Genomic DNA, 16,699 nt, shown 5'->3' with positions numbered 1-16,699 from the left:
CGTGACAGCAAGTTTGCCCCGTTTGATCGTGTTTCGTCTCCGATCCCTTAGGGTTTGTTCCTTATGTTCAATACTTGTTTGTTTAGGATTTCTTTGGTGATTTTGGACCTACCCTTTGATCTTTTCTTCGGAGTTTACAAATCAAGATTAAGGTTAATACGTTCACTCACAATTGACAGAATTTCATTCTTTACATTGTTAGAACTTGTATGCATGTGTTAACTATTGTCTTAGGACTTTTCTATATTTGTTGTACTTCTGTAATTTCAGAAAAGCTTCATTACCTTAACTTGCATACTTGTATGTTTGATTGATTCTATTGTGATTGGACGTTGATATGATATATTGGTGGAATCATGTTGAGATGTGATTGCCTAGGTTGTAGTTGTGAAATGGGGAATGCCCTTTTTGGTATTTTGTCTTGGGACATCACTCGAGGTGGTATAAGACGCTTTCCTATGTTGCCCCTTGGCGCTTTCTGCAATTATTGGATGTCATACCTAGGACATTGTCTAGATGAGTTTGTCTAGGAAACCCCGTTATATTTCATTCTATCGACAAGGGTATTGAGGATAAGTGACCTGTGGCAACAATGGGGATTGTGGGTGCTCAAGAAAGAGCCAACCCATGAGAGGAAACAATCACATTGTGGGGGCCATTCATTGGTAGGGTCGTACATAATAAACGTGGGCTCATGGGCGCTCAAGACCGATAAACAATCCATGAAAGGACATGAGAGCTTCCTGTTTATTATATATGGATGACCAATAGGGTTAAGTGTCACATCCCCCCAGCCGGTACCCTAACTGGCATACCCGGGTGTGTGATCCACAACCCCGAAGATCAAGTATCGAGGAAATCATCCTCCCACATATGCAATAACATAATCATGAATAGATAAAATCAAGTATAATATTAAAAACAAAAGATCAAATCAAGAAATGAATATCAGTATAAGCAGAGTGCAGAAATGATACCAGATGTAAGCACATCAAAAGGAAGTAGGGTGAGGTGGAAACTCACTCCACAGTTACAGCGGAATGTAGTACGTAAGTCTAAAAGAATTACAACTGTTTCTAAAGAAAAGTAAGGAAAGAAGTCAAACTAAACTACGAGTTTTCTATTCTATAGATAAAATCTTCAAAGTAGTGGACTTCATCGATCCAATATAGATGTTCTAACTCTACGTTACGTCTAATCGTAGTACGCAACTTGATCGCTCGAGGAATCATCAGAGTTATCTTCATAGTTGCCAGTACCTTGCGTGTAGTACACTTCATTGGTTTGCACTTCATTGTACTGTCCTTCATAGTAGTCAGTACTTGTGGAATAATCTAGCCAAAAAGATTGCACAAAAAAGAGTGAGTTCGAATGAACGTAGCAACGCAAGTTAACTCATAACAACATAAATAAAATACAGTAGATCATAACAAGATGCAATGCAATATGAAACAGATAATGTATGTATGCATCTAAACTCCTGGTCTCTATTGGCAGACATGCTTTAAGTCATAGCACTATACTTCTTTTGAAAGGTCTCAGTCACTCGGCTCCGGTTGGTAGTGGGTCCGTCATCCCTCTCAGACAATCCATGGCTGGGGGTTAAGTCACCGCTCTCTCACATCACCATTGGTCTAAGTATTGGCGCATGTCAGGGTTAAACTTAGCCCAATGCAAGTCATCTACTTAGTTACATCAACTCAGATCCAGATACGTCCATTCCTCCCCTCTCGGGATCCTTTCCGGTATCCTTCACACTAGAGTCAGCGTATTCCCTCTTGGACTATGGACTCATCAACCCTATAGGTCATCCACATATAGTAAACGAGAAGCTCTCATGTCCTCTCACGGATATAACTCACCAGTCTTGAGCGCCCATGAGCCCAAGTCTATCCATATGCAACCCTACCTATAAATGGCCCCCACAATATGATTCCCGTCCTCTCAAGGATATAACTCACCAGTCTCGAGTGCCTGTGAATCTCCATTGCTGCCACGGGTCGTTTGGTCTCAATACCCTTCCGAATCGGGTCTGATATAACAGGGACATCCTAGCCAAACACTGCTAGACAACCCTAGGTATGACAACCAATGATTCGGGAAAGCGTCAATGGGCATCTTCGGAGAACATCCCATACTATTCCCGTTGATGTCCAAGGACAGAAGTGTCAAAAGGACACCTCTCAATCGCAAACCATACCTAATCAAACACATTCTCAGATCAGTCATGACATATAAAATCAACAACTCATCATACAAAGAGAATGTAAAAGCATAATCAAATCCTTAAACCATATGCAGTAATAAGCATTTCATATAATCTTGAATAATGAAAAGGAAGACATAAGTGAAGTGCTACTGTACTTACAGTAGTACATCAGAAGTATAAAATACAAGAAAACAGTATAAACTTAGAGTTTCTTAAAGTTGAAACCAAAGAGTACGCGATCTATGTTATTATGAAATAACTGTCCTTACCTTGATTATCATCGAAGATAATCCAAAGATCAAAGAGAGAGGCTCCAAACTTAGCAATTAAGCCCCTAACAATCATAGATATAGCATTAGTAAAGATGCCTAAAAGATCAGAGAGCAAACAAATCAAACTGAGCGAAAAACAAAGCTACTGACTTCATTGGTCGATTGATTGGTCTACTGACCCAGTCGACCAATCAGTCGACCAACAGAGTCAGTACGAAGCAAATACGGGAATTCTGATCCGAAACTCAATCTACAGGGTTCGGAACTTCACGAAACTTGGAGGAAAACTATAGGATAGTATTCTAACACGAAGGGAGTAAAGATCGGGCACTAATAATGATTAAAAACATTACCCTCAATTTAAAATCATGGTTTCCCCAATTGGGAGAAAACCCTAGAATTCGATGGACAAGGGATGATTTAGATCTCATCCAAGAAAAAGGTAATCAGAATCAAATACAAGTACGTCATGAAGATTAGATTCGGTCGGCTAAGAAATCAGATCCATAAGAAGAACTAGCGTTTCAAACGGATCTTACAAGAATTAGGGTTGAGATCTCTATGCTGATCATAAACCCTAAAGACAAAATGAGATAATGGAAGAGATGGTTGCAATAATGCAACATCTTCTTCCCATTCTCAATCAAGAACAAGATCGAAGAAAGAATAAATTACAATACAGAAGTACTAACCTTAGACTGACAGATCGGAGATGAGAAGCTTTAGATCTTGCAGAGGAATCTTCGAAATCATCGAAGAGAGTTTCAAACGAGTCTTCCCACGTTCTCAGAGTGCTTTGGAGGCAGAGGATACTAAGAAACACGAAGTGTGTTTAAATAGAGAGTGAAAAACCCTAAAATTGGAGTTTCTCGGATTTAACACACCATTGGTCGAATGCTTGGTCGATTGGCCCAGTCGACCAATTAGTTCAGCAAAGTTCAAACAGGGAAATGGAGAATCAAATGAACACTAAACCTCAAGGGCTTTTGCACACACATCAAGTGACATACCTAGGGTGTAGAAATGTCTTCGAACCAAGTCAGATAATACTCTAAGTCCATCAACTAATCTCATCTTCAGACAAGTGCAGCTTTCTTTCCAGATCTGCATAGACTTCCCAGTATGGAACACCAACATCAATCTCCATGGGTTCTTGGTCAAACACCATGTCTTCTACTGAGATGGCCCATAGTTGGCTTCTTCCTTTTCTCCGGGTCTTCGGACGTATAAACAATCGGGTTTCAGGGTCAGGGTTAGGGTTAGGGTTAGGGTTAGGATAGGGCTGGATTTCACATTCTCCCCCCCCCCCTTAAAAGAAATTTCGTCCTCGAAATTGAAAGCGTACCTGAACTTCCAAAAAGTTGAGGAAACTTCTCCTTCATATCTTCTTCCTTCTCCCAAGAAGCTTCTTCAGGGGTATGGTTCTTCCACCAAATCTTCACCAAAGGAATGGTGTGATTCCGTAGTTGCTTGTCCTTCTTATCTAAGATTTCAAATGGTTCTTCATCATTGGTAAGATCGGCACTAAGTCCTTCGGGCGCTTGCTGTAGTATGTGTTCTGGATTTTCTATGTATTTCCGAAGCATCGAAACATGAAACACATTATGCACTGTAGCAAGAGATGGAGGCAAAGCCAAACGATACACAACAGGTCCAACCTTTTCCAAAATCTGGAAGGGTCCAATGTAACGAGGGCTAAGCTTTCCTTTGACATTGAATCTCATCACACCCTTCATAGGTGTCACGCCCTCCCAGCCGGTACCCTATCTGGCATACCCGAGAGTGTGATCCACAGCCCGAAGATCAGGTATCGAGTGATCAACCTCCCACATAAACAATAACATAATCATGAACAATCATAACAAGAGTGCGGAAGATAAATCATAGATCCAATAAAGAAAGAATGAATCATAAATGAATCAGAATAATAGATATAATCAGAGTATCAAACAGATAAGTAAAGTGAGGCAAAAATCCACTTTACAACCAGCGGAAAAGTAGCTCTAAAGAATAACCTAGACAAAACCTAATCCCAGTAGCAAGTACATTGGGTAACTAAATTGTTCTCCACTTTATAGACAACATCCTTGTAAGTGTAAATCTCATAAATGGCACAAGGACGCTTCCACTCAATGGTCGGACTAAGCATCGTACGGAGCATAACCACTCGCGGGATCTTCAGAGTAATTGTGGTAACCGCAATCACCTTCCCGGAGATATGCCTCTTCGCCTTGCGCTTCTTCATAGGGACCGTCATAGTACTCAAGACTGCAGGATAGTCTAACAACATTGTACAATAAAGGAATGAGTTTCAAAGAAACTCGTAGAAGGCGATTAAAATCCATAATAACATAAATGGCGAGATTCCGAACAAACATAAATGCAATATGATATGAGACAAGCAATGAATGAATGAATCTAACTCTATGTATGCTGGTCTCTATTGGCGGACATGCTTTAAGTCATAGCACCGTACTTCTTTAGGAAAGTCCACTCACATCCTCAACCATTTAAGATATCTTGGATTCTCTCACGGATCATTTCACCGGTCTTGAGCAGCCGATTGGTAATGGGTCCTTCATCCCTCGGGACAAACCTTGGCAGGGGGTTAAGTCAACACACTCTCTCACAACCATTTGGTATAAGTACTGGCGCATGTCGGGGTAAAACCTAGCCAAATGCAAGTCTTCTACTTAGTTACATCAAGTCGGATCCAGATACGTCCATTCCTCGTCCCGACGATCCTTTCCGGTATCCTTCACACTAGAGTCCTCATAGTCCCTGACTACGGACTCACCAACCCTATTGATCATCCACATATGGTAAACGGGAAGCTCTCACGTCCTCTCACGGGTTGGTTACCGGTCTTAAGCGCCCGTGAGCCCAAGTCTAACCATATGCAACCCTACCAATAAATGGCCCCCACAATGTGATTCCTGTCCTCTCACGGGTTGGTTACCGGTCTTGAGCGCCCATGAATCCCCATTGCTACCACCGGTCGTTCGGTCTCAATACCCCTCCGATTAGGGTCCGACATAACAGGACATCCTAGCCAAACACTACTAGACAATCCTAGATATGTCATCCAACAGTTTAGGAAGGTGTCCAGAGGGCATCTCCGGAAACATCCCATAATATTCCCGTAGTAGTCCAAGAACGTAGTGTCAAAAGGACACCTCTCCTTTCCAAACCATACTTAAGCATACACATGCATCAATTCATATCATCACATATATGGTAACTTCATATATGGAAAGAAATCAATTATTACAATCACTTTTATAACATTGGTAAGTAAATCATACATGAATCAATTTAATATGAATAAGTAATGCTACTGTAATCAAAGTTATGCAACAGTAGTATATCATTGTAAGAATCTAATTTAGGAATCATATCTATGATATTCAAATATAGAAACTAGATTCATGCTATCTATGTAATTAAGGAAATAACCATCCTTACCTTTTATAACTCGCAAAGGAATCCTAAGAAATCAAGTAAGATCTCGGCAAACTTGAGAAGAAGGTCCTAAACAAGTATATACAACATATTAGGAAAGATCCCTAACAGAAAAGATACCAAAACATCCAACATAGACCAATTCTGGAGTTGCTGTACTCATTGGTCGAGTGGATTGGTCGACTGGTCCAATCGACCAATCAGTCGACCAATGCAGACAGTAGCCTATAAAATCAGAGTTTTAAGATATGAAATCCGAATTTGGTGGTTTAAAAGGGTACTAATCAAGGGGTAGACTACATCAGTAGTATTCTAACATATAGGGGACCTCAAAACACCAATCAAATCAAGATATCAAGATCCAAATTAGGAAACAAAAAGTTACCATAATTAAATCAACCATGGATCTTGATGAATTTGAAATAGAAAACAAAGACAAGAACAATAGGAGGATAGATCTTTGCTTCAGGTAATGGTATCATGAAAACATACATAGATCTTCATGGAATAAGGCTCAGAAGCATAAATCTAAATAAGGAAATAAAACCTACCATATATGTAACTACCATGCATCATGAAGAACACATAGTAAGGTAGAAGAGAACAACTAGAGATTTATAGATTATGGATCATGGAAGGAAAACACAGTAATTAACTACTAACATGATCAACATAGAAGATCCAAAGAGATCAGAATTCAGATTAGAAGTTTAACAAAGATTAGATCATGGTTTGATCATGATTCCTTCAAAAGCTTGCAATGATCATGGTTAAGATCATTGTTCTAGCCTCAAATCCTTAGGATGATCATGAGAACATGTTCGAGAGATGTTTGCAACAGAGGATGCAGCATCTCTTCTACTGTCTCAACTCAAAAAGGAAAGAAAAACAAAGATGGAGGAGAAGAAGAGAGAGTAGACATACCTTTTAATGCAAAAGAAGAGTTTCGACGAAGATCCGTCAAGAAAACACCAAGGATGCAAGAGAGATGACTTGCAGAGAGGTCTTTGGTTCGTTCCGAGAGAGTTTGGAGGCAGCAAATACGAAGTGGACTCGAGATTGGACTTAAATAGAGCAAGAACAACCTAATTGCCAAAGACAAGCACTCATTGGTCGAGTGGATTGGTCGATCTGGCCCCGATCGACCAATCAGTCGACCAATGTCGACAAGAAGACCAAAACAGGGAATTGAAGGTCCAGATCAAATCCAATCCTAAAGGGGTTTTGCACACAAGTCAAGTGACTTACCTAATAGGTAGAAATGCCTTCAAACCGAGATAGAGAGCACTCCAAGTCCATCAACTAATCAGATCTTCATCAGGATTCAGTTTCCATAAATAGAACCTCATCATCAACTTTCATGGATTCAAAGCCAGACACCAAGTCCTCTACTGGGATGGCCCAAAGCTGACTTCTTACTTTACTTCGGGTCATCGGACCTACAAATAACAAGGTTTCCGGGTCAAGGTTAGGGCTGGGTTTTACAATAGGTGAAACCTTCAACAAAACTTTCTCCCCAATTTGGAATTCGAAATCGATCCTTCTCTTATCAGCATAGGATTTTTGTCTTGACTGAGCAGACTTAATCCTTTCTCTAATCATGTCGACCATTGCTCTTGTAGCTTCGATCATCTCCAGACCTAAGACTTTCCTTTCACCAGTCTTAGTCCCATACAAGGGTGTCCTACAAGTATTACCATACAAAGCCTTGAATGGAGCCATGCCTATTGTTGCTTGATAACTGTTGTTATAGGCAAACTCAATAAAAGCTAAGTGTTCATCCCAATTTCCACCCATATCCACTACACAAGATCTATATCTTCCAAGGTTTGAATTGTCCGCTCAGATTGTCCATCAGACTGTGGATGATGAGCTGTACTCAAGTTTAATTGGGTTCCCAAGGCCTTTTGTAAACTGTTCCAAAACCTTGAGGTGAACCTAGGATCACGTTCAGAAACAATACTCACTGGCACTCCGTGCAGACGAACTACATTATCCACATATAGCCGGGCTAGCTTATCCAATGTATGAGTGATCTTCATAGGAATGAAATGGGATGATTCGGTCAACCTATCGACAATTACCCATACAGTGTCATTACCTTTACTTGTCTGAGGTAAGCTAGTCACGAAGTCCATAGAGATCTTCCCACTTCCAACTAGGAATAGGAAGAGGCTGAAGTAATCCAGATGGGGGTTGATGAACGGCTTTCACACGTTGGCAAGTCTCACACTTGGCAACAAAATCATCAACATCGGCCTTCAAACCAATCCACCAAAAATGTTCTCTTAATTCCTCATACATTTTGGTGCTTCCAAGGTGTATTATAAAGATCGACTGGTGTGCTTCCTTCAATATCTCTTTCTTGATTTCCTTAGTAGCTGACACACAAAGTCTACCTCTAAACAATAGGGCACCATCCATAGATATACCAAAGTCAAGGTCTAAATCAGGATTCGAAGAAATCTTCTCAATCTTTTCCTTAAATTTATGATCAGAACCTTGCAGAGCAACAATTCTGTCTCTAAGGGTGGATCTTGCTGTCATAGTAGACAAATCAACTTCCAAACCTTTAGGGACTACTTCCAAACCAAACTTGAAATCGAAGACAACAGAGGTTGACTCAAAGCATTCAAGACCAGTACATTCTTCTGACTTTTCCTGCTAAGAGCATCAGCAACCACATTCGCCTTACCAGGGTGATACTAAATGTCACAGTCATAATCAGAGACCAATTCCAACCATCTTCTTTATCTTATATTTAACTCCTTTTGGGTAAAGAAGTATTTCAAACTTTTATGATCCGTGAAAATAGAAAATTTCTCACCATAGAGGTAATGTCTCCAAATCTTCAAAGCGGAGACAACAACAGCAAGTTCTAAATCGTGAGTGGGGTAATTCTGCTCATAATCTTTCAGTTGCTGAGAAGCATAGGCTACGACCTTACCATGCTGCATCAGCACGCAACCTAAACCAATCTTTGACGCATCAGTGTAGACTTTCAAACCGCCGGAGTTATCAGGTATAGTTAAAACCGGGGCACTTGTCAATCTATCCTTCAATTCTTGGAAATTCTTCTCACACGCATCAGACCAAACAAACTTCTCTTCCTTTTTAGTCAGCTTAGTCATGGGAGCAGCCAACCTAGAGAAATTCTAGATAAACCTTCTATAGTAACCTGCCAAACCAAGGAAACTTCTTATTTCCGTTACAGTCTTCGGTCTTTCCCAATCAGCAATTGCTTGTACCTTTTCAGGATCAACACGAATACCTTCAGCTGAAACCACATGGCCGAGGAATACTACTCTCTTGAGCCAAAAATCACACTTGCTAAACTTAGCATAAAGCTTCTTTTCTCGCAGTCTTTGCAAAGTGAAATAGATGCCTTGCATGCTCTTCTTCATCCTTTGAGTAAATCAAGATGTCATCAATGGAAACTATCACAAATTTATCAAGCACATCATGAAATACTCGGTTCATGAGGTCCATGAACACAGCAGGAGCATTAGTCAAACTAAAAGGCATGACTTGAAATTAATAATGCCCATACCTTGTTCTAAATGCTGTCTTGAAAATATCACTTGACTTCACTTTCAATTGGTGATATCCAGACCTCAAATCAATCATCGAGAACACTGCTGCACCCTTTAACTGATCAAAGAGATCATCAATACTGGGCAGCGGGTATCTATTCTTGATGGTCAGCTTGTTCAACTCACGGTAATCAATGCACTGACACATACTACCATCCTTCTTCTTGACAAACAAGACCGGGGCACCCCAAGGTGATACACTAGGTTGAATGAAACTTCTATCTAAGAGTTCTTTCAACTGCTTTTGCAACTCTTCCAAATCGGTAGGAGCCATTCTATATGGAGCCTTAGATATCGGGGCAGCACCAGGGATTAGATCAATTGAAAATTCCACTTCTCTATCAGGTAACACTCCTGACAGATCCTCCGAAAAGACATCAACGAAGTCACATACAATCCTAACTTCTTTTACTTTATTTCCTTAACCTTTCCTTCAGATGGCATCCCTTCTACTAATGCATAGACGTGCATTTGTGCAGAGAATGTCTTCTTACCAATTCTTCCTTTCTCACCTTGGAATTCAAAAATTGAACTTCCACTAATCTGAAATTGAATTCTCTTTGAAGAACAAAGAATTACAGCATTATGGATAGTCAACCAATCAATACCCAAAATGATATCAAAATCCTTCATATCCAGAAGTATCGAATTGGCTTCCATTCTTACCAATCAAAACCGGATACTTAACTAATCCTTTATCTAGTTTCACAACAGGTTCAGTAGGTGTACAAATCAATAAATGACTAGATAAATTCTCAGGTGCTAAGTCAGTCCTCTTGATGAATGCATATGATATGAATGAATGGGAAGCACCCGTATCAAATAACACAAATGCAGGAATAGAAGCAACAATTAAAGTACCTATAACCACTTCATGATTCGCATCCTGTTCAGTATCGGAAATACTGAATATTCTTCCAAAAGGAGGGACAGGAGTACTCTTCACTGTAGGAGCCGGTTGTTGAACTGACTTCTTAGGACAGGCACGTGCAAAGTGACCAGTTTGTTTACAGTAGAAGCAAACAGGGTTACTAAACCCAACAGGAATAGGTGCAACTGGAGGCTTCTGATCCAAAGGCCGAGCATTCACATTCATTGGTTTAGTATTCACATTCATTGGTGGTTGGTTCCCACCATACTGACTAAATTTGCCTAGCTGCTGAAATCCAGAACTCTGACCTACACTCCTAGGCTGAAAAGCAGGAGTAGGGTATGGCGTAGGTCTCACAAAGCGTTGATCAGTACGGTCCGCAAATCCAGGATTCCTTGACTGCCAAGGTCTTTGCACTCTAGCATTCTCCTTCTCAGTTTCTTCCAGCTTCTTGGCATTCTGCACCACCTGGGAATAACTTTCAATAGGTTGAATAGTGAGATATGCCTTGATTGCAGGTCGCAATCCCTTGAAGAATTTCTTCGCTTGGCAATGTCAATCTTCAAGGAGTCAAGAGCAAAGAAGTGAAGCTCCTCAAACTTCTGTTGATACTCCAACACAAATAGAGATCCTTTCGTAGAGCCATGAATTCAGCTTCCTTCGCATCATTCACTGCTTCCGGGAAATAGTTCTTGCAAAAAGCTTTCTTGAACAAATCCCACGACACAACGCCTGCATGCAAACCTTCCAAAATTGGCCGGGTGGAAGTCCACCAAGCATCAACTTCATGTTGCAGCTTCTGCTCAGCAAACAAAATTCTCTGGGCTTCAGTACATTGTAGGTGTTAAAAGCTTTTTCCAACTCACGTAGCCACTTGTTAGGAAACAAGATATCTTTGGATACTCCAATGAAGCTAGGCACTTGAAGCTTTAGGAAACTCTCCATCAAACGGGTATGAGGAATTCTGGCTAATCCTCCTGCATTCAGAACTGTGGCATGAGGAATTCCGTTGGCACCGACATGTATCTCATTGTGCAGTGTCATGAAACCCGTCAGCATCTGATTGAAGTGAGCTACTTGCTGTTGCATCATATTGCCCATAATGTTGGCAATATCGCGAAAGCTTCCGACGTTCGGGGCACCGGGTATATCAGGTGTACCTTGGTCACCAGTGTTGGTCTGCTGATCATGACCACCGATTGGTATCTCGCCACTTCCGTGACCACTAGATTCACCACGCCCACTTCTTAACGTGACCATTCTGCAAAAATCGAAATGTCAAAAACACCGGACTTCAAAGTTTCGACATAATCCACAAGTCCAAATGATTAAGAATCTTAAATCATGCTTAAATATATCCATTTAGTCATTAAACAATCAACCATGGGACAAAAATCACATTATTCCAAAATTCAATAGCAATTGGAGCTACTGCGTCCATTGGTCGATTGCTTGGTTGATTGACCCAGTCGACCAATCAGTCGACCAATGAAGACAGAACACGAATTTCAGGGTTTTAAGTGCCAAAATCCCATTCAAACTCATTCCAAACTTTGCCAACTTGAGAGGGAGCTCTGGGGAGGAAGTGCTAAGGTTCTTCTACGTGATTTCCAAGTAGTTTGGTGCTTCAACAACAACACTACAACACTCATTCATCTTCACACAAGGTAAATCTTCATTCCCATTCTCATTTTGATCTTCTCATGCTTGCATTTCATCAAAATCCATGTTTTACTTGTGTCTATTACTAGAAATCATGCTTAGGAACACTTAGAAATAGTTCCCTAAGTTTTTAGCGCAATGCCATGCTTAAACAACAAGTTCTAACACAATCTTGCACTTTAGAAAAATTTTGATTTATCACAAACCGCTTGGAGTTTTCGTAGGAAATCAAATAATACATGCTCAAAATGATATTGTGAATGTGTTCATGTAATTTGATTTTATCAATTTCAAAATTTAAAAAAAATCCAATTTTGACCTAAAACTCAAAATCCCCAAATTCCTTGCTGAATTTTCAACTTTAAACCAAGATTTCTATTGATTTTCTTCAAATAAACTTCATAATCATGCAATTCCAAGTATTGCGCACATGCTAGTATGTTCAATTTGCATTTCCCCAAAATTTCAATTTTGATGAAAATTACGAAAATGCCCTTCTGGCTGAATTTTCAAAACAACACTAACAAGCAATGTCTTGTCTTTTCCACAGACATCACACCATGCAGAGAGGAGGATGCAGTCGAGGTAGGATAGTTGGTACTAGGCGAGGCAGAGGTTGAGTTCCAGCTCAGCCTAGAGCAGAGGTACTGCGGCTTGACAGATTCGATACGCCGTAGGCAGAGTTCCTGTACGAGGCGTACTTCGGCTACTGCCACATTGAGTATGGGTGGCTGCTTCACTTACGCTAGATGAGGGAATTCAGGATTTGACAGAGATTCGATACCCTAGGGTGGACTCATCTCTTCACGGCGGACTTGCTCGTCTACCCGGAGCTAGTGAGGTTGTTCTTCAGTAACCTCATGTCTGTCGAGGAGGTCAGAGGACATGGCCGTCCTTTCAAACTCATTCTCAAGAGCAGGGTCATGGACACATAGATCCACTTCTCTACTAGGACACTGGCACAGATCCTTCAAGTGCCATACTACTCACATTAGTGCCTATGGATACCTTTAGGGGGAGAGGTAGACCGCTATTTGCTACCCTATGAGCTTCATGAGATCTGTGCTACGCTTCGGGACAACTCAAAGTGCTACTTCCGCGGAACAGCGAACAAATGACAGACTCGGCTCGTATCATCGGTCGCATTGTGGGCCGAAACATCATGCCGAAGGCCGGATATCACCACAGAGTTACAGTGATGGAGGCCGTAGTCATCTATCGGATCTACATGGGATTTCAGATTGACTTGTCCTACATCATCCAGAACATCATGATAGACCTGGTGGCACGTCCGAGTATGAGGAACCCTTGCTTCGAGAGATTACTGACATTAGTCTTCCAGCATTTCGGGGTGGATCTAGCAGGAGCAGATTTAGTTACTGGAGCATTGGGGTACACTATTGGGACGAGGACTATCAAGCAAATGAGGCTTACCCAGATTGTGAGATCTCCATGTCCAGAGGGTGAGGAGGAGACAGATGAGGATGAGGATGAGGTTCAAGTTCCAGCAGATGAGGGTGATGCTGGTCCAGATTCTGATGATCAAGCGGCAGAGGACACAGAGATGCATGAGGCTGATCCAGAGTATCTTGAGATTCCCAGATCACAACACTTCGAGACTAGAGGCCCTTCACACTCGGTCCCAAAGACTTCTGATTTAGGTGCCCAGATGAGATCGATGACTTCCATGCTAGAGAGGATGGAGGTCAGACAGGAGCAGATGTATAGTGCTATGGAGTCACGGCAGGATTGGATAGAGTCTCAGATTGCACAGATGGCTGAGGACTTCAGAGCATTTAGAGATCAGAGGAGATCACCTAGATAGATTGTACTTAGGATTTCCCTTTATGCTTTTTCAGACGTAGTCGTTGTAAATTTTTCTTAAAATTAATGAAGTTCATTTTGTTTCTCTTTGTTATTGTGTATTATGCACTTTCCTTTTATTGCATTATATGGCATTTGTTAAAATATAATTATTGTGCATTATTCAGATAATCAATTATGCTTCATTAATTAAGTTTCTAATCCAAGTGTCCTATTATTCACTTCTAAGAGTAGATGAGTCAATTCTGGATCTATGACTCAGGAATATTCCGTTATTGTTTTTATGTGCTTAGGATTTCCTTGAACTTTGGGCTCTGATACCACTCTGTCACATCCCCCTCGCCGGTACCCTAACTGGCATACTCGGGTGTGTGAACCACAGCCCCGAAGATCAAGTATCGATGAAATCATCCTCCCACATATGCAATAACATAATCATGAACAGATAAAATCAAGTATAATATTATAAACAAAAGATCAAATCAGGAAATGGATATCGGTATAATCGAGTGCGGAAATGATACCAAATGTAAGCACATCAAAAGGAAGTAGAGTGAGGCGGAAACTCACTTCACAGTTACAGCGGAATGTAGTACGTAAGTCTAAAAAGAATTGCAACTGTTTCTAAAGAAAAGTAAGGAAAGAAGTCAAACTGAACTACGAGTTTTCTATTCTACAGATAACATCTTCAAAATAGTGGACTTCATCGATCCAACATAGATGTTCTAACTCTACGTTACGTCTAATCATAGTACGCAACTTGATCGCTTGAGGAATCATCAGGGTTATCTTCATAGTTGGCGGTACCTTGCGTGTATTACGCTTCATTGGTTTGCGATTCATCGTACTGTCCTTCATAGTATTTAGTACCTGTGGAACAATCTAACCAAAAGATTGCTCAAAAAGGAGTGAGTTCGAATGAACTCAGAAAGGAGTGATCTTATTTCTTGATGTTTTATGTCGATGATCTTACCTGAGATCTTGATGACTCTTTCCATGATTTTCCTACCTATCTTTTCCAATAATCATGGGGACACAAGGGAAGGTCATGGTAATGGTATGAGACCTTCCCCACAACCATAAAGATAGGTAGGAAAATCATGGAAAGAGTCATCAAGATCTCAGGTAAGATCATAGACATAAAACATCAAGAAATAAGATCATCACCATATGGTTTCAAGAACTTCAAGAACATAGAGTGAATTGAGGAATTCACTCTAAGAAAGAAAGAATAGTCAAGAATCAAGAAACAAGAATATGACCATATGGTTTGAAGAATATAGAGTGAATGGGGGATTCACTCTAAGAAAGAAAGAATAGTATTTTAAAATCAAGAAGGTATTGGAAATGTCTAACAATGAGAGAAAACAATGTAAATAAAGTCAAAGGAAAGAAATTCTAATATCCCACGGAAAGACTAGGGAGAATAAAGATTCACCCTAGGGAATAAAGATAAAGAAATCATAATAAAGAAAATCTTGGGGAGGATCCAATAATTTAGAGGAGGATTAGGTTTTCCCTATTTGGTTATTGCTCATGAGAGTACCTAATTTGGACTCTCATAAATCACCCAAGATAGATAAGGGAAACATCTCATTAGTATTTCAAAATCAAGAATGGCTTTGGAAAGGATCTACCAATTAATAAATGATTAGGGTTTCCTAATTTGGTTACCTCTCATAGAATAACCCTTACTTTTGTTTGGCAAGGATGGGGGAAAGAGGGAATCAACCTAACAATCATGGGGATAGAAGGAAAGGTTGTAGCACTGATGTGAGACCTTTCCCACAATCACCAAAATCAGTAGAATAATAATGAGGAAGTGATCAAGATCATGGGTAAAGTCAATTTCAAGAATCATCGCCATATGGCTTCAAGAACATAGAGTGAATTGGGGAATTCACTCTAGGGCTAATAGAATTAGAGAAGAGGCCATTACAGTAGCATAATACCTTTCTCATAGACAGGAGATCAGAAGTATAGAAGAAAGAACAAATCAAAGAAGAAACGAATAGATTACTAACCTTTTAGAAGAAGAATTGATGAAGAAACCTGAACAGATGCTTGAGGATCATCCTTGGCTTTGGAGGAGAGGTTCTAGGGCTCCTCCCACGTTCTCCAAAGGCTTAGAGCTGATTGTGAGTGAAAAACATGGAGTCCCCCCCCCCCTTTAAATAGCATAAGAAGTCCCTAAATTACTAGGATTTCACCAAACTGACCAAATTGTCCCTGTTGGTTGATTGGTTGCCAAGGAAGAGGTTCTAAGGTCCTTTCCACATTCTCTAGAGACTTAGAAACCTAGTGGGATTGTTTACCACGAATTTCCAATAAATGAAGCCTTTAAAAACTCTAAAAACATAATTTTACCAAATTGCCCCTGCTTGGATAGCTTGCTCAAAAATAGGGATTTAATGGGCCTAACTTCAATATTTTTTGGATGGGCTTCTTTCAACACATCATACTACTTACCTAGTATGGAGGGATGTCTTCAAACCAAGCCCATCAACCAAGTTTTGCTTCAGTTTAACTCCAAATCGAGTAAGGTTTCAATAAGGAAGCACCATCATCAATATCCATGGGTTTTGGGTCAAACACCATGTCTTCTATTGAGATGGCCCACAAGGACTTCTTCCTTCATTTTGGGAGGGATCTGACTTGACTTCCTAGGACTTTCCAAGGAAACAACATGGTATTTAAGGTCAAACTCTAGGTCAAACATTAAACAAACCCTTCTTCACCCAAAACAGATAGGGTGTCCTGGCTAGGTTTGGGCTGGATTTTACATTCTCCCCCCCTTAAAATAATT

The sequence above is a fragment of the Hakea prostrata genome, chromosome 3 (assembly GCF_041222555.1).
Source record: "Hakea prostrata isolate BN-2017 chromosome 3, UWA_Hpros_2, whole genome shotgun sequence".
Lineage (NCBI taxonomy): Eukaryota > Viridiplantae > Streptophyta > Magnoliopsida > Proteales > Proteaceae > Hakea > Hakea prostrata.
The sequence above is the reverse complement of the archived record's forward strand: the minus strand, read 5'-3'. Positions refer to the sequence as shown.